The 26,642-nt window shown below is 38.5% G+C and overlaps 1 long non-coding RNA gene across 1 annotated transcript; it reads right to left on the bottom strand.

The window, feature by feature from the left end:
* Positions 1 to 216: 216 nt before the first annotated feature.
* LOC139628033 (uncharacterized) lies at positions 217 to 24,821 on the bottom strand. The gene is made up of 3 exons (XR_011692661.1): positions 20,559 to 24,821; positions 2,603 to 2,675; positions 217 to 1,405 (listed from the first exon to the last, which is right to left on the bottom strand). It is a non-coding gene; the product is annotated as an uncharacterized lncRNA (long non-coding RNA).
* Positions 24,822 to 26,642: the final 1,821 nt, after the last annotated feature.

The raw sequence follows: 26,642 nt of genomic DNA, 5'->3' as shown, positions 1-26,642 counted from the left end.
ATTGTGTAACACAAGTCCACCTCAAAAGCATCGATATTCAGTTGTACACTTGCAGTCATGCGTTCCCACATGTTATTATTGTTATTTCCTAAAATATGGGGCAACAAATTATGTAGGGCACTATTTCACCTGCTTTCAGGCGGCACTGCAAATAACGAGAAAGGCCAAAATGCATTTGTTTTACTCAAATGTCAAATCACAGTTCACTGATATTAATTTTTTTTTTTTTGATCCTCAAACCAAAACAGCAGATGCCAAATTCTTCCATTTGCTCTTGGTGGGAGGCTAACCTCAAAAACCTTTTTACATCTGAACCACTCTTAAGGAGACCTTTTGGGTTGTGAGACCAGGAAGCAAGCTTTGGGCAGTAACTCCCAATTCAGTGGCCATTTGGTACTGAATATGCAAATTATGTTATTTTCAGAAGAAACAGACTGAATTGGAGGCAGGATAACCTTGTTGTACTCCTGTTTGAACACAATTTAACATATCACGCATTGATGTATATAAAGGTACCGTATGTTTTTACATTCTAATTTGAAGTATTGCATTCGCATGGCATCTCCATATATTAGATTTATATTTTAATCATTTTAAAAAGCCCACAAAATATAATTTTGGTACTGGTCAAAACAATAGCACTGTGGTAACAAAGGTGCCCCACAACCTGTACTCCAGAGGTGAGAAACGTGGGCTTTGAAGGTGAAGAGCGATGGACCTGGGGAATGAGCCCATCCATGGGCTGTCTCCATGATTCAGCAGAGGTTGTGAACAGCCTTTATTGGCTTGTCTCACAATAGCAAAGTCCATAATGATGTACTGTAACTGACTGAACCAAGTGAAAGAGAACTTTAAAATACCTCCCACACACACACACACACACGCACACTCACTCTCCAACCCCCTCTCTCTATCCTTATTTCTGCCACCCACTGTGACACCATTTTTTTGGCAATAATTGGATAACAATATGACACAGACCGTCTTTACTGAGCAAAATGTTTACTGATAATGTTGCAGTCATCTTGAGCAGTCATTCTGATTGATGGTGTCTGCTTAGAATAATAATATTTCCAGTATTAAAGAAAATACTACACTAAATATCTCACTTTCCTCAACAGCTGAAATGATTATTCAGTGAAGAGAAAAGCTATTTCAAGATGTTATGCAGGGGCCTTCGGGAAATAAGGTCCATATTCTACTATTTTCTGACATTTTACAAGCAAACCATTGACCAATAAATTAATCTTCACATTATTCAAAAATAAATAAGTGCTGGTGAACTAACTAACTAACTAAAGGTTTAAGATACTAAATGTGGATTCATAATATCCCCAGTTTGAGTCCAGCTGGGGTCATCGGTTGCATGTTGTTCCTTCTCCCTCTCCCCTCTCATTTTCTGTCTCTATATTAAAACATAAAAAACAATAAATTACTCCTCACTTGCAGGTCTACTTCCATTTGTGTAAAATTCAGTAGTAACAACCAAAAAGCCAATTCAGCAAAGGGTCAGAGTGAGGTCAGACAACCTGACAATGGAATAACCTTGGGGTTGAATTTATATCCCCATTCATAAAAGTAGCTTTTTATTTGATTACCAGCTGCAGCAGCGGGGCTGCTATTGTTTTTTTTCAGCTTGTGAATCTGTGTGTGTGTTATGGGCGCATAGATTTGTCTCAGTATTATTTGTGTGAACAGTTGACAATGCGTGTGTAAATGTGTAATTTATATGTATGTGCATATGTAAAACACCTTCCACAAACACAAAAAATAAATTTATAAACTCACAAAAAAAAAATCATGCAAATATAAAAAAGATCTGCAAATACAAATTCAAAACATAAAAACATAAAAAACATCTGTGAATACATTCAATTCATTTACAAATAAACGATAAGCATTTGTTAACATGATCCTAACATTTACAACTTTCAAACAGGCATTTGTGAATCAAGTTTCTATTTGTGGATTAAAAAAAGCATTTGTAGATCGCATTCTGTGTTTGTGGAATTGCATTTTACACACACAGTTTTTAGACAAACTTTCCACTAGTCTGAAAATCCACTTGTATCGTTCGGCTACGTGATTCCATACTGACGACACCATTTCCACTTTTCAAAGTAAGAGCATACAGCCTTCTATGAGTTGCCACCCCACCACAAATAATAAGCAACAAGTATCGTGAACTATATTAATGGTTGTAAGGTATGTAGGGTCTGTGGTCCTGGGGAAACCTACTGTAGAAGGACCAACCACAGAGGGTGTGTGTGCATGTGTGTGTGTAGGTAGGTAGGTAGGTGTATATTATATATTATATAATATACACCTACCTACCTACGTATATATATTATTGCTTTTGTTTGTCTAAAGTTCAGAACACCAACAGATTCCCAAATTTCTTTTGGAAAATACAAAAAAAAGGAGTAATAGTCCTCAGAATGCCTAAAAACACACACACTGACACACACACACAAAGTCACCAACAATAAAAACAAGTGAAGTCAGCGCAGACGCAGCTGCCCCATTTTATCTGCAAGATGTACAGTATTATGCTCCATTATGGAAGCAAGGGCTCGTCTGCAACACATCAGCACCACAGTACCTGAATCTTGTTGAACTGTTTCAGTCCCTGCTGCCAAGGATCGCCCTGATTCCTCCTCCACTGCTTCTAATGCCTGCAGGCACAATACCAATTGATGGTTTTAAAACTCTATCCATGTACAAATCTTGAATCAGAAAGTCTGACTGAAGAGCTGTGCCAGTGCATTTAGGTAGCTCCCTTTTCAGTGATTAATGACACTTAGAAGAAGAAGTAGTTTTACATTTTTTATTGCTTTGGTTGATTGCTTGCATTTATGTTTGATTAACATTATTGTCTGTGCTGTTGGAAGACTGAGATAAAAATAAGCCATTAGGCTTCATTGTGTTATTATCCCAAAATGTGACCCATACATTGCTACAGTGCAATTCTTATATAAAACAAAATCAATCTCTGCGAATATTGATATGTTCTTAGCTGTTCGGTTTTTTTATTACTTGCGGGTTTTGTGATCACTTGGCCAGGGATTGGATATTACACCATTTCTTTCTCCTCATCTATGCTGCCTTCTTCTACAGTGTACTACAGATGCACCAATCTGATATACAGGACACTGACATTATCAAGCAGACTGGTTATCAACCATGATACAGTGTTTCTGCAATGAGTTACATCCATTATGTCACAGTGGACCCTGAGTTTTTAGCACTTCGATAATTAGTAATGAGAGCAAAGAAAAAAAAGAGAGACTTGGCACAACCCTACAGTATAACGCCTACAAACATTCTCTACTCTCCTGTCACAGCCCACATACTGCCCTCAGCCTTTTGTTGAAACCTTCAACTCTCCAATCCACCACTTGCAGACCTTCCGCAGCCCACCAGTTTCTCTTTGAATGATCATTAAAGCTTTCTAGCCATCATCTGCCTCTGTGTCACAAATCATATTTGTTTGAAGCTCAGAGTTTGGATTTTAGGCCTGGGATCTGAGTCTCCAATGTCAGCTGGGATAGTGTGTAGTGTTTACACTGTTCTAGATGGAAGAAGAAAATGTCAATCTGTGGGGAGCTTGACTATTACAGAGTGTGAATGAGAAGGCCATTGGGAAGCACTAGATCGTCTCTGAGCCCTTCTTGACTGCTTAATGGGCATACTCTGACAATGTGTTTTTCAGTTAGCTGAAATAATGGGATTCCGTGTGCGTGACTCTATCAGCACATCTATGTGTGATACACAGCTTGTCTCCATTTTGCACAAATGACTAATGCCATTGCAAACAGAAGCCTCCTTATCAGAGGGCCCCAGATTTGCACCAGCTCTTCAGAGGAGACGTGGACATACGAAGCACTCCAACTGAGACAGCTACGGCCATTTCAGCGGGATGTTTAATGAAACACCTTTTTGTACCTTTGCCTTTGTATGTGTGTGATTATCTTTTAAAAGACATGGTGAAGACACTGACACTGGCTCAGTGTGGCTAAGAATAAAAACACAACCACTGAGTGGACATTGACATTTTTCAGACAAGATTTGCATCCATACCAATGCATTTGTATGGATGTTGTTGAGAATGCTAGGGGTAGTGCCTGACATTTACATTTTTGTATTTGGCACACACTCATTGATTTATACAATGCCATTTTTAAGTTTACAACCAAGAATACTAAATATTTGATCTCTCCACCTTTTTTTAATGTGAGAATTAGCTGCTTGTCCTTGTCTGACACCAAAAAAAAAAACAACAACATTAAAAAAAAATAGGTTTTTTTGTTTTGGTTTGCCCAACAGGCCAAAACCCAAAGATATTATTTAATTTGGGCTTTAGTTAATTTTCCCACTTTTAATAGAGCAATTATGAAAATAATAGTTAGATGCAAGCATGAATTTAGCAGACATGCTAGTGTCTGCTTCACTAGTCACACAAATGAACTATTCATGTACCTGGAGATCTTGTGTGTATCATTACTGCTGCCTCTTGAACACAGGAAAAACTCAATTCCAGGATAAGCCACAGTGATAGGTTTTCATGCAGTGATGGACAGTGCTGTTATTTTTCAAGTATTGTGTCTAAAATCTTCCATTTGCATGCACCCTTGTTTGTCAAGGCTATTTGATTCACAGAAGAAGCTGGTTCAGCTTTGCCCGTTCAATGTCAGAATTAGCTCAAAAGGAGCCGATGAACTGCTGAACAACTCAAATTCACAGTGGATACTAGTGTATCTATTGCTATGGAGGATGATTCAAAAAGTTAGTAATTGGAGGTTTTTCCTTTTCCTCTTACAAGTTACAGCACTGACACAAACTAATTGATATTCTTAGTTGGAAAGAAAAAGGAAATGTTGAAGATTACCAATTTACAGAGAGAATAATTACCCAGCCCTGTTCAACATTTCTTAGGGATGTGGGCTTGTGTTGGATTTGTAAATGGCTTTGTATATTGTGTTTGATTCAGTGTACTAATGAGTCAAAACATTATGATCACTCTGAAATGAAGCAAATAACATTGATCTTGTAACAAACCATCAACCAGCGACACACAACTTTCACAAAGGAGCCTGTTCGTTTCTCATGTGAAACCAACAGTCAACATTTCTTTTATCCACAACTATTATACAACCTTAACCTTAAATGTTTTTATTATTGTAACCATGATGACTAAGGTCCAGATCGTAAGGACATACTTATTTTAAACCAAACCACAAAATTTTTTGTGTGCAAACCTGACCAAACTGTGACTGTTCAACAATCTTAACCACATGTTTATTATTGTTGACGTTCACACTTCACAAGAGCTAGCTCAAAGTTCAATTCACAAACATGAATTCATTCACATTCATAGTTCACAATTCGTCGTTCACATTCATGTTCACTGGCTGCAAACAGATACATTCAGTTCATCGTTCACCAATATGAAAACGGCGCTCACTTAGCGCGTCCATGCACAACACTGCCAGTGTGCCTGCCGCACTAAAGGGTTGTTTAGGCGGGAGGATGTGTTGCTCAGTATTGTGTTTAAAGGTTGTTTCTGCTGTTACAGGTTAAAGAACACATTGCTGTTAGTCCTGTCTTGAAACACATCTACCCCAACAGGCGTAGAAATCTCCAGTGTTAAAACGTCCATTTTCACATAAACAGTCATGAATTTTTCACTTTAATACAGGTGACAAATGTGTCCAACACAGCCACGCTATACATCACAGTCTACTCTCTCTGTCAAATTTCTACTGAACTAAAACAAGTCTGACTAAACCCGTTTCATTCATGTGAAGTCAGAAATACAGTAACTCTACTGCTTTATATTTGGGGAACATCTCTACCTTTAAGCCTAAACTTTTTTTTTTTTTTTTTTTTTTTTTTGCTTTCAGGGAAACATTTCTACCAAGAGACATTTAATTTCCTTGCACAACTGATGATTTCTTAGATCAAACAGAATACCAAAGAACTGTCTCTCACTGATAGGAGAGACAGCCAATTTTGATAAATTGAGCTTAATGAAACCACCGTGCAATTACAGCATATCGAAATATATCAGTGGCTTCTAAATCAAGTCACGGCTGCACTTACACCAAAGAGCAGTGGCAATGCATTAAGTTAAGCCTGAGCCACAGCAAAATCATTAATGTGTCAAAGAACAAGTTGACTCATCGGTAAAGTGACAGCAATATATGGTGCAAAAGCTGTGAAGTTCTGATAGAGTTAATGTGTAGAGAGATGGCAGACTCACTGTAATGAAACTCGGTCCAATGGAGAGCCTCCCAATATTTGCATTCCTCGCTGTGATAATTATCTGCTTGTATTGTCATAAGCCTACAGTGTGCTGTAATCAGACGAGAGATTAAACTAACATGGTGAGAAAGAAAGGGGTGTCTAGATTGCTTTTTGCAGAAACTGCAATCAGACATTTTGTGTGAAGAGACTCTGTGGTTCATCATATACTCTCATTTACATCAGAAAATTAAAAGAAAACATCTTTACTGAACTGCTATAATAGAGGTCAAGGACAACATGGAAGGACAAAGTAAGCCCTCACCATCAAACCAGCTGGTACACAGTCTAATCTGACATATGATGCTATTATCTGAGGAGCCTTGGAGTAGAGTGTGTTTCATAATGAGGCCAGGAAGGAGTAGTTGTTGCAGAGTTGCTTGAGGGAGAAGTGTTTGTTTGCAGCTCAGAATAATATGGCTTTTTATTGGCCACAAGAGCAATGAAATCACCCTGCAAAATCCATAATGATTGTAAAATTTCTAGAAAAGGCAGTCCAAAAGGTTTGTCCTTCCCAAAGCCACTGCCAGCTCAACATCACTTTTGGTCAAATGCCTCATGGTATAGCACCTACCGCTGCAGTTTGGTCCTATGGGTCCACGTTAATGGGAACTCCAAGTAGGATTTTTGTGTTGGGAGAGGGAGGAACAGCAGTTTTTAGCGCATTGTGGCCAGCAGCTACAGCTATAAACATCAACAACAACAACATCACACACATCTTGTAAAGTTAGTGGGTGGGAGCATGAGAAAGCAGCAACATTTCTGTTATAGAACAAAGACAGAGGGAAAGAAAGGCCAGAATGAGATATGTGCTTATTTTACCCTTTCATCTATTATTTTCCTAATCCACGTAATGTTTTCCTATCGCTGGGTGGCCATTCTTTTACTAACACAGCTCACTGTGTCATGTCAAACTCAATTCTTTGATCTTAGCTCACACATTCAAATAATAATACCCCAGTGATGGCTGAATCTGGCCTTAGGAGTAGCATTTTCATATGTAAATGGAACTGAAAAACATTAGCATCTGCTATATTTGCCTCCAGACGGACTTTTTAAGTACTTTGGTTTCTTTCCCACAGTAAATCCAGAATCTTTTTAAGACAACTCCATCTACACAGCCTGCTGATAGTACAGTAAGCCATCCATTTATGTCTACAAAGCAAGGTCCATTCCTCCCTAGCAATGAGCAAAGTGTGGACATTTGTTGTATTGCATGAGCACAAGCAACAACAGGAGTGGACACAAACCCAGACTTAATGTACCACACTATTTTAAAAGCAACAGCTCAATAATTCTCCAGAAGCTTGAAGGATGTAACAACACTGTCTGTGTTCCTGCTGGTTGCGATGGGCCTGTCCTCTTCATCATTGATATCAATGAAATTGTCTCTTTTCTGTATGGTTGCAAAATTCATCTTTACGTGGATGATCCAATTTTCTACTATATTGCCGACTCCATCAAGAAACTACAACTCTCCCATCATGCACTGCAACATTCTCATATTAATCCTAAATTGATACTTAATGCAAATGAAAAGAAATTCATTCAAACATAGACTACTGTAATCTGCATACCTCTACCATCGATGGTTTAATATTGAAAGGGTTACAGAATACAGGTTATCTTGGTATCTGGCTTGATAACAACAAATTTACATTTAAATCCTACACCAGGAACCTTGTTGGTAAACTAAGACAAATGTTTTTTATACAAAAATAAAACTATCTTTCTTTTGATTTGTAGAAGAGGATCATACAATACACACCACTTTATGCTCTGTGATAAGATTGGTTGGTCTTCTCTGAAAGAGAGATGCAGTAAGCTTTGGTGTGTGTATGTCTTTAAAGCCCTGGTGGCAAAATTACCATCATACATCACATCTATGTTGCACTGGAACTCTCGTCTACTTTTAACTTGCTCCTGGTTCTTCAGGTACCTCGTGTTAGGACTGATCTTGGACGGACTGCTTTTAATATTAGGAGAATAATGGCATCTCTTTAATGCGACCTAAAACTTAATACTCTTCGAAACTTCAGGAATGTACTTAATATCTGTCTGTAACTATAAGGACGGTGTATGTTGATTGTAATTTCCATGGTGTCATCTCGGTATAATTGTAAGCGAGGCTCACCCTCAATGATTTCTCTGAGAATCTTTAAGGATAGAGATATTTAAGTTTCAGGTGCAAAATGTGCCTCTGCCAGTAGGTCACAGGTCTACAATCAGTGTTTGATAAACACGAATCAGTAAACAAAAGAACAAGTGTGCTTGTTTTATAGGGGTCATAGCAGATAATATGAGTTTCTAAGGAGGTTTTTGGAGATTCAGAAGCTACTGTAAGTTTAAGTATATTATGCATCATACGCGCGCTCAACTCTCTGGAGGTTTTCCTTACAGATCAAAGCACTTCCTCTTTCTGAAATAATGAGGACGAAAAAAAAGTTAAGATATCCTCATAAGACATGTCAGTCTCCCACCTTGAATGTGCCATCAGCAACCCTAAGCCTCAAGTGTTATTTTAGGAGAAAATTACATACAGTGTAAAGTGGAAACCAAAATAAAAATTTTAAAAAAGAGCTGGGATTCAGAACAGACATTTGAGATGCTACTACAACAGCTCGGTTATGTATGGAAGACTATTACGTGGTCAAATAATTTTGCATCATGAACTCACCTCAAGCATCTTCACCGTGGCACCCTCCTTTTCAGTCACACACTTGCATGGTTACCATGGAAACAAGGAGTCTACTGTTCCAAAGTGCTGCAGCCTTACAGCAGACCAAACCCGCCCCTGTTACAGCGCTCTAAGAATGCAGCATTGTCTGAACCAGCTGCCAGACAAGTTCATGTTTTCGCAGAATCTTGTAGAGATTATTTCTGGTTTGTAATATATGGCGTACTGCAAAAAAAAAAAAAAAAAAATGTTGATTCCAATTACACACCCATGTCCCCAAAGTAACTGTTGACATTCCCTGGATAAAACCCTCCAAAACTAGGTTTAATCCTTTGAAAAGAACACACAAAGGGATTATTAACAGGATGTTACTCTGTTAAAACCACCTGTAAAAAGGAGGATAGTAGCATGAGTATTAGTCCTGGAACAAGCCACCAATAACAAATCCAACTGCACTCATCTATCCAATTGTAGTTAACTCCTGTTCTTCTTATTTTTCTTAACAATGCCTTACCCAATCTTTCAGAAAGGATTTTGTTGGGAAAAGTCAGTCCAAGTTTGGAAATGAGTAAATCCAGAAATGTTAAAAGCCAGAGTATGACGAAATCTCTCTCTCTCTCTCTCTCTCTGTCTCTCACCTCCTCGCCTTTATTTTGCTTGTTATTACATTTTGGGCTCAGTAAAACACAAACTACTTCCCTAAAACATTTCACATCTTTAGTCAATTTTGCAATGCAATCAAAAAAAATTGTAATTATAAATTATTTTCTTAGCAAGAAAAAAATAAAATGTTGAGGACTACGTCTTGGTGGAGGTGCAGTATGACATTTACTTAGTGTTTAAAAGTGTACTTTCAAACTTCATATTAAATAGATCTGATGAACACTAGCCTGAATGATGATCATTTTATTGCTCTATATATTGAGAACCAGGTGCTCAAAATTTTGCATGCCTGTAATGAAGACAGATGGGGAGCAGGCTCATTTTTCCTGATTAATATTAAATTCAAGGTGTGTTGGATGGAAAACAGGCGATGAGATTAATCAAATCACTCCAACTGTGTGATTTACAAAGTCAGAAAGTGCTGTTTGGCACTCATTATTTAAAACCCTGTGAGAGCATGTCTCGTCTTCCCACCCTGTGCTAAATAAGCCAATAGTTGTAAGTGGCACCCTCTAAAACACTGCACTACTTGGAGAGATGACTTGATTGAAGAGAACAGAAACAAAGATCAAGAATAAAGAAAAGAAGAAGATAAATATACTTGTTGAAAATGGTTTCTTGTGACTTTTTTTTTCCTTAACATAAAAAAAAAAACTGAATGCAGGAACAGCAAAACTTTCTAAAACTTGTTTTTAATTTGATAATAAATGGGACAACATAGCCATGTACTTTAGCAGATACTGTAAAGCATTAAAGAAGCAAACTGACTGGAGTCTATAAATGATTCCACAGCCCTATTCTATCTTTAAGCCTATAGTTTCACAGTTAGTGAAACTAAATGTGTTCTGTAGCTATTTTATATTTCAACAATTACCACTGCATCAGTCACAAAATGGCTAGTGCAAACTTTTCATAAAAATGCATTGTACTCCTGACAAAAACATCAAACCAAATCCCACAGTGCACATTTCTTTGTCACTTTATGTCCTTATGTCTAAACAAAAACTACAATTGGTCTTGTGTTTGCGTTTCAGGGACTGTGTGTTTTACAGCAATATCGCCATTGAACAAAAAGGTTGTGGCTTTACTCAAACAAGGCACTGCAAACAATATGACAACGCATTTTCATGCACGTATGCAACTAGACAACCACAGAGTGTAATTTGTGTTCAAATCGGTGATCGAATAAGCAGTGACCATCCGGGGAGCATCCGCAAGAGAGAAGATGTCACATGGACTTTACAAAGACTTCATATGCTTTTTTTTTTAACTAAGTGATTGTGACGCATTCTTTAAATTTCATTTAGATTTATTGATACTCAGGATTGTGATTATTATGATATGTATAAATTGAAGACAGGCAGAGATACAGTCGGTATCTGATGATAGCCTGATTACTAAATAATGCAATTATCCAATAAAATGACTTTTAGAAGAGGTCACTATAAAAAGAGTTATAACTGACTTACTTGTGCTGTTCAAAAAAATACATCATGTATTTTGAGGTTTTTATTGGAGGTAGCTGCTTTGCTTTCAAGCTGCACTGTAGAACATAAGTTAATGTTCAAACTGCTTGAGCAGCAAGCAAAGTGCCCACAACACTGTATTACACATTTCATAATCCCAGATTCACTGTACAGGGCTTTAAATTAAACAGTAGCATCTGCTAATAATCTAAAAAACAATGTGGATCTTGACCACACAGATTTCTACACACACCAAGCTTTGCTTCCAGCACATTCTCCGAATAGTGATGTCAACTCCAGCACATACCCCACCACACTGACACTGCATACGTTCACACCCTGCCCCCATCTAAGGAAAATAATTTCCAAGTGCAACATCAATCTTAGTAACAATGGGCTTTGTGCTGGCAATCAAACACTAATGGAATAACTGAACTTGTTGCCTTGAAACAGCCCATTCAGCATTTAGTGAACCACGCTGTATCTGCAAACAATAGCTCCAATTATGTAAAATAAATAAATACACCAGGACCTGCGGACACTGAGTGGCTACCTAATTCAGCTTGTGCTTTCAAATAATAAACTGAAGCATCTATCTCAGTTATTATTACATAGTTTGTCCAACTGTAGCTCAGTTGCCTCTGAAACTACCAGGGAGAGGCTTGACATAACCCCTACCCACCAATGTCTGACTTACTGAATATACTGTTAGACTGTAGGGATACACAGCATCAAATATCCACAGGGGATTTCCCAGCATTCCAGAGTGGCTGTTAAGCCTTGCCTGCTGATACAGAGTGTTAGTGTCTTAGCTTACATATACTTCTCATAAAATACAAGCATTTCTCTTTGGGAGAGCATGGTAAGCCAAGCTTAATTCTGAGACGATACAATACAATGCAAGTGAGGAGGAAGAAGGCCAAAGGGTAAATGAATTAAATTCAATTCAGGTTTATTTACGTTGCACAAAATCATAACATATATTATTCCATGACACTTTACAGAGTAAGGTCAAGACCGTACAACATTATAGAGAGAAACCTGACAGTTCCCTCCATGAGCAGCACTTGGCAACACTGGGGAGAAAAAAAAAAAAAAAAAAAACCCTTTTAATGGAAGAAACCACCAAAAGTACCAGACTCAGCGTGAGCGGCCATCTGCCTCACCCAGGAGAGAAATGTGGGAGAGAGGAGGACAGGGGAGAGAGAAGACATGGAGACCAGGAACTGCTGTATGTACTGCTGTATTCAAACACTATCAGACTAATTGTTATAATAATAATAATAATAATAATAATAATAATAATAATAATGTTATTAACATTAACAACAACAACAACAACAACAATAATGCACCAATCATTAATAAGAATAAGTTAATGACAGGTTGACATTGTTAAATATGCTTTTTACTCATTACTGATGGATTTTTATGCATTCACCTAATAAAAACTGAGCATTTTAAGATGTGCTTCTCAACAATAACATCTCCTAGAGTATTCTTTATTTTACTAATATTCTGCAAATGTTTCAAATAATTCTTCAGTCAGCTTTTGCTAATGTCATGATCACATTTTTAAGTTCTTGAACAAAAGCTTAGGAGCTTTAGTATATATTCCATTTAAGATGTGGACTCAGGGACACTTAGCAATAATAGTCAATTTTTTTCAATAAAAGTTGTTCAGAAGGCATTGTCAAGCTTCTCTTTGTCCCATTAGATTCAATGCAGAGTAAAAAAAAAAGAAAGATCTAGTCTGAAAACTGGGTTTGGTTAAATGTATGCATTGCCAGAAAAGAAGACAGCTGTTATCACTGAAAACAATCTGTTTCTGTTCAGTACCAAAGTAAGAGCTGGTGTGACATTCTTATCATTTAGCAAAAGCGACAGTGGAAAGGTCAGGCCACAAAGTCCTGTTTTCTACCAAAAGTCAACACTGTTTTCCTTCAGCCGTGAAGCCACTCTGTCCATACTCCAAGAGGACGCACACACACACACACACACACACGCAGCTTCTAACGCTGGAATTTAAATGTCTTCATAACACCGGCATAACACATACTAAATTTAATGGGTGCATCTGAAAACTTAAAGAAAACTTCAAGCTCACAGTACTGATTTGTGCAAATTTTTCCGTGATATTTAAAAGTTGAAAATGGATATGAATGACTTAAGATAAAACGCCAACTATTCCAAGAACGTGGTGGATGATGGAAAAGGTTAACATGTACTGCTTCTTGCTCTGCCTGATATCAAATGAAAAAGTACTGTACTGTCCTTGTTCAAACTTGCAAACTGTTCACAGGTAAAATTAAAGGTTGTTTGCACTGGTGTTTGAAAAGGCTGCACAAACAGACTTTGAATTTGGGGAGAAATTGACATTGTGTGGTGAAGCATGCACAGTGTGGATTGGGAGATATCCATCTTATCTTTGCGTACACATTTGTTTGGACAAAGCTCAGGCAAATAATGTCACTGCTATAGGTGAGTTGCTGACTGTAATGTAATTGTTGCAGCCTTTTTTTGCAATAATATCTTACACAAGCATCTCCACAGATCTTTACTTCAGTTGACTGATAAATAACAACACATTCCATGTCTGCATTTGTACTTAGCTTTTCAGCTCTTTACCTCTCCTGAGGTAACCCTCCTCTCAGAAATGGGCTTCGCATACACGTGACCTCTCTGAGTGTATTTATGTCCATTCTGACTGCTATTAGCCACAGCTTGGTCCTTTCAGGATCTCTCAGGGAAAATCAAAATGCTTCTGCACATCACCAGTTTCTTTCTTTCTTTCCTGCATAAACACAGACACAAACCGTGTTCTGTATCTTATAATACACAGATTAGACAGGAACAAATCAAGGATGTCTGGGGAACAAGAGGAAGAGCTGGAGTGGCTCTGAGATGTCAACCATGCACAAATATAATCCAAACACAAAGTCGTTTCTACCCAATTGTTTGTCCAATCAAATATGAAAAGTACAAATTCACTTCGAAGTTTACTCAGAGCACAACTTGAGAGGTAAAGGCTGGCTGACAACAGCAAACCTACACATGACTATTAGAAGGTATCCCTCCACTGCAGCCCTGCAGGAAACTACTATCCAGGGAATCAAAACGAAGGAAATTAATATTAAATAGACTAACTTTGTCCCCCAGTTCTTAAAGAGTAGTTGTGTTCCAGGTGAAAAGCTTCACTTGAAAATTCCCTCACCTACCCCTGTATGTATATCATGATGTCTGATACATTACTAGTTTCTAGGTCACTTTATGTTGCCCCACTGTCGCCAACTTTTTCAACATCATTCAACACAAAACCTGCATCACAACATGAACTGAACAGCAGCGAAAATGACAGAGGTCTGTCACATCTGAGGATCAATACAACACTCAACACCCAACAAATGCTGCTACATACAAAACAGACTGGGGCCACTGAGTGAAGCACAAGAAAACTAAAGCTTTAACCTTAACCAAGTGATGTTAGGTTGCCTAAACTTTAACCACACCTTAACCACAGACACAGCAGATCAAAAAACAGACAGATCCATCCGCCATGTGAAAAGTTATGTCTGCCTAACATTTTCCCGTCAAATTAGACTGCACTGCAACAAATGAAGTCTGGATTTTCTCCTAAAAATAACAAGTTTTTGTGTTTAAATAACATAAAAATCATCCTCAGAGCGAAGTGACTTTTATTTCAGCTTTCTATTTCCATGTGCTGTCTGAACCAGGCAGACTTTAAAGAACAAAAGAAGGGAGATCAGTAAGTTTAGTGAGAGAAGTCATGGTTCTCACTCCCTAGCCAACAGCAGATCTTCCACAGAGAGATCTTTTGATCATTATTAGAAGACCAAGCATAAAAAGTGCAGTGGCACCCTATTGTTTTTGTAAGCTTTCTTTTCCTTTTCTTTTTTTCTTGGTCGTCTATGTGTACAGACCTTATTCACAGAAGATGTGAAAACATGACACAACATTAATGAGGACCACATTCAGTCTAGATGCTGCAGTGCCCAGTGCTCTGCTTTTATGCGTCTGCACTGGTGTGGCTTACTGATGAGCAGAACCGTCAATAATGTTTTTAGTTCCACCTCTGCTTCGTCTGTTATAACAAGTCCGCGAGTGAAAAGGTGCCGAACACCCGATGGGTCAATTTGCATGAGAATTGTCACATTGAAGTAACAGTTCAGGTTATTTGATGTGGGGGTGTGAGGTAACTCTGTACAGTCAGTCAGTGTATAACCTGCTGTAGATTCGGATGAGTCGGCTCCCAGTTTTTTCTGTGCCAGTGCTCCCAGCTGCTTCTCTAAACTGGGAGTGTGCTGATCTGAATCTACTGTGGGTAACACACTGACTGTAAGTACCTCAACACAACCCCAATGTCAAATAACCAAAACTGTCACTTTAATAGAGGTCAGCGACATTTGGCGATTAATAGCACAATCAATACTGAGCGAATATCTGAAATTTCAACCCTGTGCTTCAATAAAAACAAAAAGACATGGAAATGTGTTTCTCAAAGATCATGCAAAACAGTATCATTCTACCCAGTCTTCATCATCATCTATACTTGTCTACTTTTTTGACATAGCGTATTTTCTTTTAGTCGAAATTTAGCCATGTCATTTTCAAAGTCTGAAAATTTTAGGACATTTACCACACAGTCTGTGTGTTATATTTCATTTGAGCTGTAATAAAGATTCCCTCAAACTAAATTATGAAGTAAATTAATAGTTTTCGCATATTCCTATGATTGCAGAGCTAATTTTGAAATAACATAATTAAGATTCTTAAGAAACCAACATTTACAGCACAATATCATTACCTAAAACTTTTTGGAGAACATTAATAAATAAGAGATTGTTTTATGGGCGCTGGGGATGTGGGTCTGTTTTCTAGCACAAGACTGCCAGCACTGTGAAGAAATTAAGATCATTCAAGGGTAAACTTTCAAATGAATGCTCCGTCATCTCACACATTCAGCCTCCTACACAGAAAAGCAAAGCACATTCAGCATCATCATTATCATCATCATCATCATCATCATAGGTGAGACTGTTAATTATCTGTCTGTTTGGTTTTATTCACACACAAAAGACTGTGTTTTAGGGTAGTTATTTCGAAGGTTTGCTGTACTGAATAGCCACGATTTTATATCACTTAACCAAAGAAAACAAATCACCCAAAGGCCTGCATTGCCTGCAATTTTTTTGAAAGTTACAGAGCATTTGTGTGTGCAGTGGAGGGGCTTGCCTGTCAGTATATCACACACGGTTTGTGAAAACTGGGTCAGAATGAGGCAAAAGATTTGAAAGTGGAAAATGTGCACCTATGCTTATTAAAGCATGTCAGACTCTGGGATTGATTGAACTACGCGGGATGTCTAACTTGAGGCAAAGAACATTTATATTTTGAGATTTTTAGATAAAGATATTTCAGTGAGCATTACATTGATTGCTCTCAGAGAACAGCAGTTGCCAAGATGTGCGAGATTACAGATGTCAAGAAACTTTTAACCAAATATTCCTCATTCACACTCCCTCACCGCACGGCTTTTATAAATAAATTCTCATTTTATTGTTAGGAGAGGTTGATCAAAGAAAATCTCCATGCCATGGAGGTTAGCATAACCCCTGATTTTCTTTTTAAACTGGCTACATGGAGGGAAGAAAAATGAGACAACTTCAATGTATCTGCTTTCACCTCACATAAATGTACTCACATCCTCTTCTTTTTTTTTATCATCAAATTATCCTTATACAATATTCTCAGTGTTACTCCCCTTTCTTCCCTTCATTGTTGTGAGGTGATGTGACTTTGACATGAAGGTGGAAACATCTTGCATTCCCCCTGCCGCTCTGTCTGTGAGCTGACCTGTGGGTCACAGGAAATTCTCTGCGGGGATGGAATTGCAGCAGAGCGTCTACCTTTATCTAATTATATGACAGCTTCAAGGGAGGGAGAGCTGCAGCTCCGCGATCCCTTCATGGTGCCTAATATCCCATTCCTTTTCATACTGAATCTTTTTGTTCAAAGCAGTCCTTTAATGCTTGCTGCACCCTCATCACCCAGGCGCAGGGAGAGCAGGGAGAGGCACGAGCGCGGGGCTTCACGCAGGAAAAAGAGAGCGAGTAGTTAGCTTCTCCAATCACACCTATTGAAGGAGGTGTCAGATATGTTGCATCAGTTCACATTTAGGCCCTTGCTGAAGTTTTTCCTGTGTGAGGCCCTATGTGGCTCAGAGCTTCAGATGAAATGCAGGATCTGTGTATGCACATTGAGTGTGTGTGTGTGTGTGTGTGTGAGAAATAGATGCAAGATTCTGATGTCTTTGATCTCTATCTAAAAGCCCAGTAAGAGTTTTATCAGAATTTGCTTTGTACATGTCATTACCACAGTGAGTAATGATTCATGTTAATGCTACAGAATGGTTTTGTGTATACTGAAAAGCCTCTGTCTCAGTGTTGTATCTTTTATCACGGCTGGTTCGTTTGTTTCCCTTCACTTCTAAGTTTGATTTTGTGTTCATTCACTTGTCTCATGACACAGTGTTAAAGTTGATCTGATCTGTCTGTGTGAACAAACATCGCGCATATAGGACTGTCTTTTGGCCCAGAGTTAGTAGCTAATAGTTTGTTTATGAATCACAGCCCATTCAACTTCATATTTATTTTGAACATTATTTCAAAAGGATAAGTGGGAAACTATAGTTAGACAATTCATATAGTTTCTCATAATTTCTCTGCTGCTGAATGTGGTTTCTTGCCAGAAGCAGGTGGTGGTGATTGTCGCTTGACAAGAGCTTCTGCAATTGTTGCTTTTACAAGACGAGAGGTTCTAATACGTCCTCTGAGCAGCGCAACGTCTTCAGGGCAGATTGGAGGCTGCAGTCTAGTTGCTATCAGAAAGTGACGCGACAGACCGGGGCTGGCTGGTTAGCATGCTAACTTCAGTAGAAGACTTGATAAAGACAAGAGTAATTGGCATCGCTTTCTACCACTGGAGACAGCTCGTGGTTGCGGTTACGTGTTGCTGGCATCAAATTCAAATTGAGCATATATTTTTCATAAAACAATAAAATTTCAGTATTTCAACATCTGATATGTTGTCTTTGTTCTTCAGCTTAGTTACAGCACATGCACTTTGATGATCACTCTGAACACAGGACAGAAACTGAAAGTTTGTTCACTGCTTCATCTTGCACTGTTTGTAGATATCAGGCTGATGTTTACAGACAGACACAGACAGCTGTTGGCTGATGTTGGCTCCTTGGCAGGGTAAGACTGAATTAAGTAGAAGCCTCTCATTGTTAAGTTGACTTAGGCCATTTCATGTGGCTAATATAGCAGCTATGATCTACAATACTTTATTTAAAATTTTATTTTTGTGCACATTGTTCTAAGACAGTTTCCCCATTTTACACACCATGCAGCCCTAAATGAACCATTTAGAAAAAGCAACCGTGGCACACACATAACATTTAGCACAGATGTGCTAAGAAAAGGCACAACTGCACAGATCAATCTTATTGTTATAAACAATACTGGATGAATGAAAATAAAATAATCACAAAAATGCTCTGAATGTTGACACCTACACAACAGAGGATGGCGTCAAGGTTTGTCTGCTCTAAGCATTTTGTACCAAACAACTATTTAGAAAAACACAAAACTGAAAATAAGTACAGACTATTCAGGTTTTGATCTTGGTAAAGGTACAATGTCAACAAATCTGGCTACCTCACTGTGATGGGTACATTTCAGCAAACTGTGCTCTGTTGTTTCCCAAGAAAAAGGCTCCAACAAGCCTGGCTGTTTTACCCTATCTCCAGTCATTATGCTAAGCTATATTACACACATCTTGACTCCTGCTCCTGTACTTAACATAAAGACATGAGAAGAATGATGTCAGTCTTATCTTATTCTTGTTTAAAAAAAAAAAAAAAATTTAAATATCAAATGCATCAACTTCGACTCAACTAAAGAAGAAACTTGCCTCTTTTTAACATAATAAACTAAATGTTCCACCAAAATACATGTCCTTTGCCAAAAGTGTGGTCACAGAGGAGATGATTTGAGGACATATATTAACCTGCAAGTCCCCGATGTGGCACAGAGCCAAACAATGTACCCCAGTTGGGAGACAGAAGACTGATGGAGACAAACAATAATGAGGTCATGCCTACAACCAGTTCTAGTTCAGCAGAATGATGCATGAAGTCAGGGTAAGTAGTGATAAACAAAACAGAGAACATATCAAACCAAACCCTTCAACTTAAACAATGTTAGGCTTAATTAATTCTGTGCTGCAAACTGTATTTGAAAGCACAAATCCACATTATTCATTGTAAGGTGCAAGAATGTGTGTGAGGTTTGGTATTAAATTTATATTCTTCTTCATTGAACTGCAGCTGAATTTGTGTTTGCTTTTCCTTTTTAGTTGATACTCATGGAACCCAGCCCCGGCTTTGTTTTCATTTGAATATTGCACCTCTATATTTATGCTGTGATGTCTATAGTTCTGTGTGAGGAACAGGATTTTTATAAAGAGAAAATGCTGGTGTCCTTCGAAATTGTATTTGCAACTTTGACAAATTGGTCAGTATTTAATCCTGATTATTTTATTTTTTTGACTGTATGACTGATTTGGAGAAGATTCTACCAGAGTAAACTGCAGCAGTTACATCTAATCACTTAATCATCTGACTCCTTCTTCCTGCATTGATTTTTTTGTTCAATGCAGTTAAATAAAATCACTGACAGACTGCCTGTGCTCTTTTGACAGCTACGCTGGAAAAAATTATTATAGTCCTTAACCATATAACAGCACAAATTTAATGGAATATATTTTGCAGCAAAGTAAACTTGTGGAAAGTGACAGAGCTGTAGATTAGTAAAGAGGAGGCACACATGCATCCATTAAGCTACTGTTGTAGGTTCATCTCTGCGGTGTCCTGCTCTCAGTGGTGTAAGAGATGAGCCTGTCATCAATCACAGATTAGGAACACAGGCCCATGAGTCTGCACACAGACCTCACCAACCTAAACCTAACACTGCTAACAAAACCCACAAATAGCCTGTTACAGGACTAGTCTATAAATGCATGCTGTAATATTAAAAGGCTCTATTGCATACAGGCAAAGGCTCACTCACAAACACCTGAACTGGACAGCAATACAGGATTTAATGAATTAGCCCACATTGAAACCAGCTGCGGAGGAACATCAGCGAAGACACACAAACCGGGTTAATGAGCACCTGTAAATCACACCACAGGTGTAGACAACTGATGACGAAGCGTTCTCCTCTCCATACAGATCCATCCGTCTGTATCAACTAACCTACATTAGCTGGCACCTGTAAGTCGCGCATTGATACTTCACACAGCAGCAGTGATCAAAGAAACGAGGTGCCGCGCTGCTCATCAAGCCAGCAGCAAACATGTCCTACCTGGAGCCTGGAGCCTGGTGGCTGGCTGCTCTCTGCCTCAGTGTGAGCAGGCGTCCTCCGGGAAAATACATCCCACAAGTTCATCTTGGTTTTCATCATAGAGTTGCAGCTATGAAAAGGTTTTCATTCCCTCTCAGGCCACAGATCCCAAATGGCAAACATGAGGGCACAGAGGCGTTCACTGAAGTCAGTCAAACTATCCACTCATCCGTCTTCAGTTGTTGCCAGCCCCAAAAACAGTAGCTCTATAACCTGACCGTTTCTGTAACCGCCTCACAGCAGCTGTCCTGAGGTCTTATCATTTTAGTTGTCTGTGTCTTACTTTCTGTTTTTGAATTAGTCAATCCTGTCACCTGTTTCCACTTTAGCCTGCCTGAAATCTGAAATTAGCCTGCTGCGTTCAGTAACACACCATAATTACCAGCAGTCCAATTGCCGATTACTGTCACCCTCCTCTGAGATGTAATTCAGAGAAGGAGATATCACAAATTTCTGTCGGTTATTATTTCTCCTGCTTGGCTAAAGAAGACAAAAGCAGCAATTTAAATGATGGCAAAGTGGTTTCAAAGGCTCTATCGCGGCCTATAAGTCCATTATTAATGCAAATGCTATCTTTTCAGCTAATTAATCGGAAGCTATACGGTTACTTTGATTCCGTTTTTGATTAGATTATTGATGAATATTTGGAAATAGTTTATGTAACATTGGGAAAAAAACGGTAGGTTTTCCTGTTCCCCATGTTCCCTGTTGACATCTTGAATGCAACACAACAGGAACCATCACTGCACCTTGTAAAATTATGAAAATGTGAAGCTGCTGATAATACAGTTGGCAATGTGGCATATACTCACAGCAAACAATACAACATACACTTTTTCTTTTTAACTCTCTGCCAATATTCGTGTTTTGTAAATTAAATGCTGCCAATCAAATAACTTTAGCACTTAACTGAATCTGACTTTCATTAGGCTGGATGGAGATTTCCAATGGTAGCATTATGCCAGAATCACTACACAGTATGTCCTTACAGATAGGCCCCATGTCAGACTGGGACATTGCTGTTCTGATGAGAGACATGTCATCTTTTTGTGCTTTGAGTTTGCGTTACATGCTATACATACTTTGTTTTATTGTGCGTGATATTTTATTTGGTTGTCACTTTGCTAGTCTAAGACCTGTGCTGGATTGAATTTTTGGACGATATATGGATTTTCATCCACCATTTTCAGGCACATATTGGAGGCCTCATCATAGCATTAGGTGTAGCTAGACAGTTTGTAGGGCGGACAATAAACAAGTTGAAGTTTGAGGAATCTCTATTAAAAGTGAAAAGCGGCAAAAAGTTAAGAGCGCAAGGTGTGGCTCAACAGGATCAACTGTACCGCGATGGATTCGGACAGGTAGTGGGAGAGGAAAGAACTTAACAGTTTCCTGACTTTATTATCTGGATGAAAGACAACCTGACATTGAGTGGAGAAGGTTCTTCAAGCGGGTAGTGAAGGATGAAACAGACACTATCTGCAGACAGGAGGGAAAAGCAGGGGAAAGCCACTGCCTCAGCCAAGAATACCAATTGTGTAACTTAAGTTGACCTAAGAAAGCGGCACCGAGTCTTAGAAACCACTGTAGCGACAATGTTTGGGCAGACTGGACATTTTACGGCTGTCTGCAGAATGCACACTGCATAACAGGCGGCTTCCAGAGAAATGAGATGGCAGAGGCAAACAATAGGGAGCAACTATGCGAAACTTTGAGAAAGAGGGCTGCAGGCAGCCATGACCACAGATGGTTAAAAGAAGAGCAGTCATCTCTCCAGAACAGAAGTGGGGAGCCATTGAAAACTCAAATGTTGCCTGCAGAGTCATTTTACCATCAAGAAGACACAAGCACAGGGGAATTTCTGGTGTTTTTGTGTTTTGGACAGCTGACTGCTTGACAGCAAAAAAACAAAGTCATCATGGAAGAAGACATATTGTAGTCCCCAGTGTGGAGTCTGGTCATTTTTACAGGTTTATGGACACTGTGCTGTGTCAGAAAAAGATCAGGATGTATGACGGTGCAACTGTGCAAATGTGCTCAGTTCAGGTCAGCGCAGCCTTAGAGAGCACAATTCTCCAGTGTTCTTCGCCTCTGACACTATTTTTAGCTCTCCACATGGACATTGTGTGGCTGTGGCTCTGACAGGAATGAGGCCATCCAAATGAAGGAAATGAACCTGTGCCAACTGCCAGGAGTCCCCCCCTCCCGGCCACATATTCATTGTCCAAAATGTAACATCTGGGACATTTGCCTGTCAGCCTGATTTCCACACTCACTGTAATGCCCCATTTTAATCAAATGATTTGCTCTTTCCCTCTGTCCCTGTGAACCATTATTTGAAAGGCCAAGTGACAAATTAGGGAAATACCAGACAGGGTTTGGTACATGACAGAGGTTTGGCATGTGTGTGTGCCATACTTAGAAAATGAATCAAATGCCATAGTAACAATTAAATATTAAATGGATTTACACATTGCTGTATATGTGTGCATCTGTGTTGTGGAGATGGGCCCTGCGGCAATTCAGAATCTGGTGGGAATTGGCAACTACAGGCTTTATCACAGTACTTTGTGTGCAGTCATGTTGTGCACCATTTTCTACTGTTTTACACTTCAGTGTAACTCTTTATACAGTGGTTCGAAATCAGTGGGCATGGTATTACAGTAAATGCATTTACCCATAGCAGCAGTACTTGCTGCAGTAAGTCTAATTCTCACAGACTTGTTACAAACTATTTTTAATTTAAAAATTCCAACATTTAGGAAATACACTTATTCACTCTCTTATATAGAGTTACAGTGACAGGAAGATTAAAGGTGGCTGATTTTGTTACCTTTGTTCTTGAACTAAAGAAAAAACCCTATTACCAGTGTTTGTAGCAACCTAAGATAGCTTAGTTATTCACCATAAAGATGTGAGAGTGATTTTAATCTTATCATTTCATAAACGTATTTTACAGAATGTCAGGTTATTTTTTGACATTTAAACAAGGCTTCTTGATTGAGTGGCCATAAATATCTGTCCATGATTTTAAGAGTGATTATTCTTAAACTGGCACAGCTCAGTGCCAAGTAATGCTGATATAGAAAATGTAAAAATTTGCATCATGGTTTTTACACTTTGTCCATCCCTGTCTCCTAGAAATTACATTTATGTACAACTAATTTGCAACAGCAAGGGTATTTTGTAGGAAACGTAATTGCAACTGTATTGTGTTTTCTATGAACATAATGAGGTTCTGTTGTTAATTTACATGTTTGGCAGGTTGCATGGTTACATTTAGGCACTTGGTTAAGGTTAGGGAAAGCTAGTGGTCGGATTTTATGCAGAAAAACTTAACAGAGACTTTATGAAAACACAGTGTTTCCCCAATCTTGTGTATTCAAAGTGCTTTTGTTGCCTAAACTTAACCTAAATCTAAAAAATGCTGTTTTTCAATGTAATCCCACCAGTAATCACATTACCACCACAACGTTATCAGCAATTTAGCAGTATATGAACATAATTCCTATGAGACAGGGTTGCCTTGTTATGTATGATATCAAAAACTAATGTATTTCTTGATTCTACATGGCAATTTTAAGCGATCATCCAGTATGAAGAACTTACCACCCGTAGACATTGGCTGCAAATGTTGTTCCTGTTACAAGAAAGAGTGACTTCTGTTACCTTATTCCAATGGTGGCAAATTTTTCCCCCATGTGAAAAGGTATTTAAAGCATTCACAGAAACGTCTGAAGCCTCTCCTGCAGCATAATCTACCCTTTCACTCTCTAATTGGACATCTAGTCTATCATGAACACTCATAGTTTTGCCAGAATATGGTTAAACACAGAAGCAATGTCGCTTTGATTCTGCATTCAACTGAGATTTCAAGATTTCCAGTAACCAAGATTAACTCAAGTCATTGTTGTGTTAATGAACAAAGAGTAAACACTGTGCCACCCATGTCTCTTTATGTTGGTGTGTGTCGAATAATTGACTGTGCTAAAAATAAAAAAGTTGGGGCCTACTATGTGCACAAACCTTCCCAGGTAAAAAAAAAATCTTTGCCCAGACTCACTGCATAATAATCCAGTTTGATTGAGCTGCACAATTCAATCCGTCATACTTATTTGCTCCAGATTTAGACCCAGCAATGCCACAAATCACAGTTGATGTTTCTGTTTTCTTCAGGGTTTTATTGTTGGACAGTCTCAAGTCACAAACTTCACATCTTTATCATCATTATTTTTATTTCATTAGAGGGCCTGAGCATGCAAATAACACAAAAATAATACTGCCTCAGACTGTTTTTGTTGACTCATTAAATAATGATTCCTCCTGTTTCTGGTTCACCAGGTAGGCCATATATTTAAAGATGTTGTTCCCTGAGTGAATATAATTAGGTTTTTCTGTCATATGATCATACTGAAAAAATCTGATGTTCATGCTTCAAAATATGATACTATTCTGTGCAAGTCAATAACTAAATTGCCTGGATTTAATCATGAGGAAAAAGTTAGATACAAAGTTTTAAGTTTAACAGCACTGTTTTAAATCTTTTAGTATTTTTTGATCATCTCTGTAATTGCAATGTAACTGTCAAAGCTGAAAAGAATCTGACATTATTATCAGTTTTAACTGGAAATCTGCAGAGAAAATTAATTCTTCAGAAACCTTCCATCCCAGTAGAAAAAAGATGACTATTGACTGTGCCACGAGCTAAGCTAGTAAAAAATTTTCTACTGAAAAGCTGTAACCTGTGATTAGCTTCTGTACTTGTAGTATTTCATGGGTCTAAGGATTTTTGGGTAAATGTGCAAAATTTGAAAAGGTAGAAAAGGAAAAGCAGCTGAACCAGTCGGTTGGTTTGACTGTCAAAATAAATTTATTCATCACATTTTTTTTCTTGGTCATTCACTGTGAGGGAATGGGTAAAGTTCAGCTGCTGTACATCTGCTTTTGTTGTGCCAAGAAATTCTACTGTATTGAAAGAGTGAAAATGTGATAAAATTCATCTTTTAGTGTGTGTTCATACCAGGTGCAGTGTTTTTGACACTTAAATTTCACTTAATCTGACCTTAGGCATGTCAAACAAAAAATGTAGCCAAGCGTGGATGATTTGTTAGGCTGATCAAGAGGTCAAGCCCCACAAAACTGTCCCAAAGTGTGTTTAAACACATGTATGAGAGCACATTATTCAGAGTTAAGCAGTCAGATTGATGTGAGAGATATAAAGCCGAATACAGTTACTAAATGAGGATTGATGCTTTAATTGCAAAACAATATTAACCTCCAGAACAACTCTAAGGTTATAGAAATATTAAAATATCCATTAGAGGGAATTCAGTTGGAAAATTAAGGCATGAATTTTAGTTTGGGGACACAGTAAAGACCAGCGACCTGATACCTTCCAGGAACCAATTTAAGTTGGACTTATCATAATCTACACCCAAGAAAAGTCCCAGATAGCAACCACCCAGCAGTCCATCTAGAAAGGGAATAGCAAGCTGATAGCCCCCTATCAAGTACATAGCAGCAGCCATAATAATAGGTTTTCTGCTCTAATCTGACAGTGCACCAGTCACAGCACACTGACAGTTGTATCCTAGCAGCAACCAACTGCGTAAAATGTGAGTTAGAAGCCTTTTGTCATTCATGACCATCAGCACACGAACCAATTCACTGATGCACCGCTGCCCTTTTACTCTTTAGAAGTCACAAACATGTCTCATTTACCACTGCGTCATGCTCCCACCACTTCTCTGTCTTTTCTTCCACCATAGTGTTTGACCTTTGTCACCATCTTGTCATTATTCTGTCAGCAGGGTGCTGACAGCCTCCACACTAGATTGGGTCATGATAGTGTCAGGGGTTTGCAGGTAGAGCAGGATAGAGCAGAGACTGACTCTGACTCCGGTTGATGCTGCATGTCTGCCTTCTGAAGGGGGTGTATTCTGCCTTTTTGGGTAAAAAAAAAAAAGTGCTGCCTCAGTTAGATGCTGGGTTGATAATCAAACCGGGTGACAAGCACTTTGTTCCAAGAACAACTCACTGGACTAC

Source organism: Trachinotus anak, unplaced genomic scaffold (assembly GCF_046630095.1).
Source record: "Trachinotus anak isolate AG129_WGS33_773 ecotype Australia unplaced genomic scaffold, CSIRO_AGI_Tana_v1 ptg000011l, whole genome shotgun sequence".
Lineage (NCBI taxonomy): Eukaryota > Metazoa > Chordata > Actinopteri > Carangiformes > Carangidae > Trachinotus > Trachinotus anak.
The sequence above is the reverse complement of the archived record's forward strand: the minus strand, read 5'-3'. Positions and strand labels throughout refer to the sequence as shown.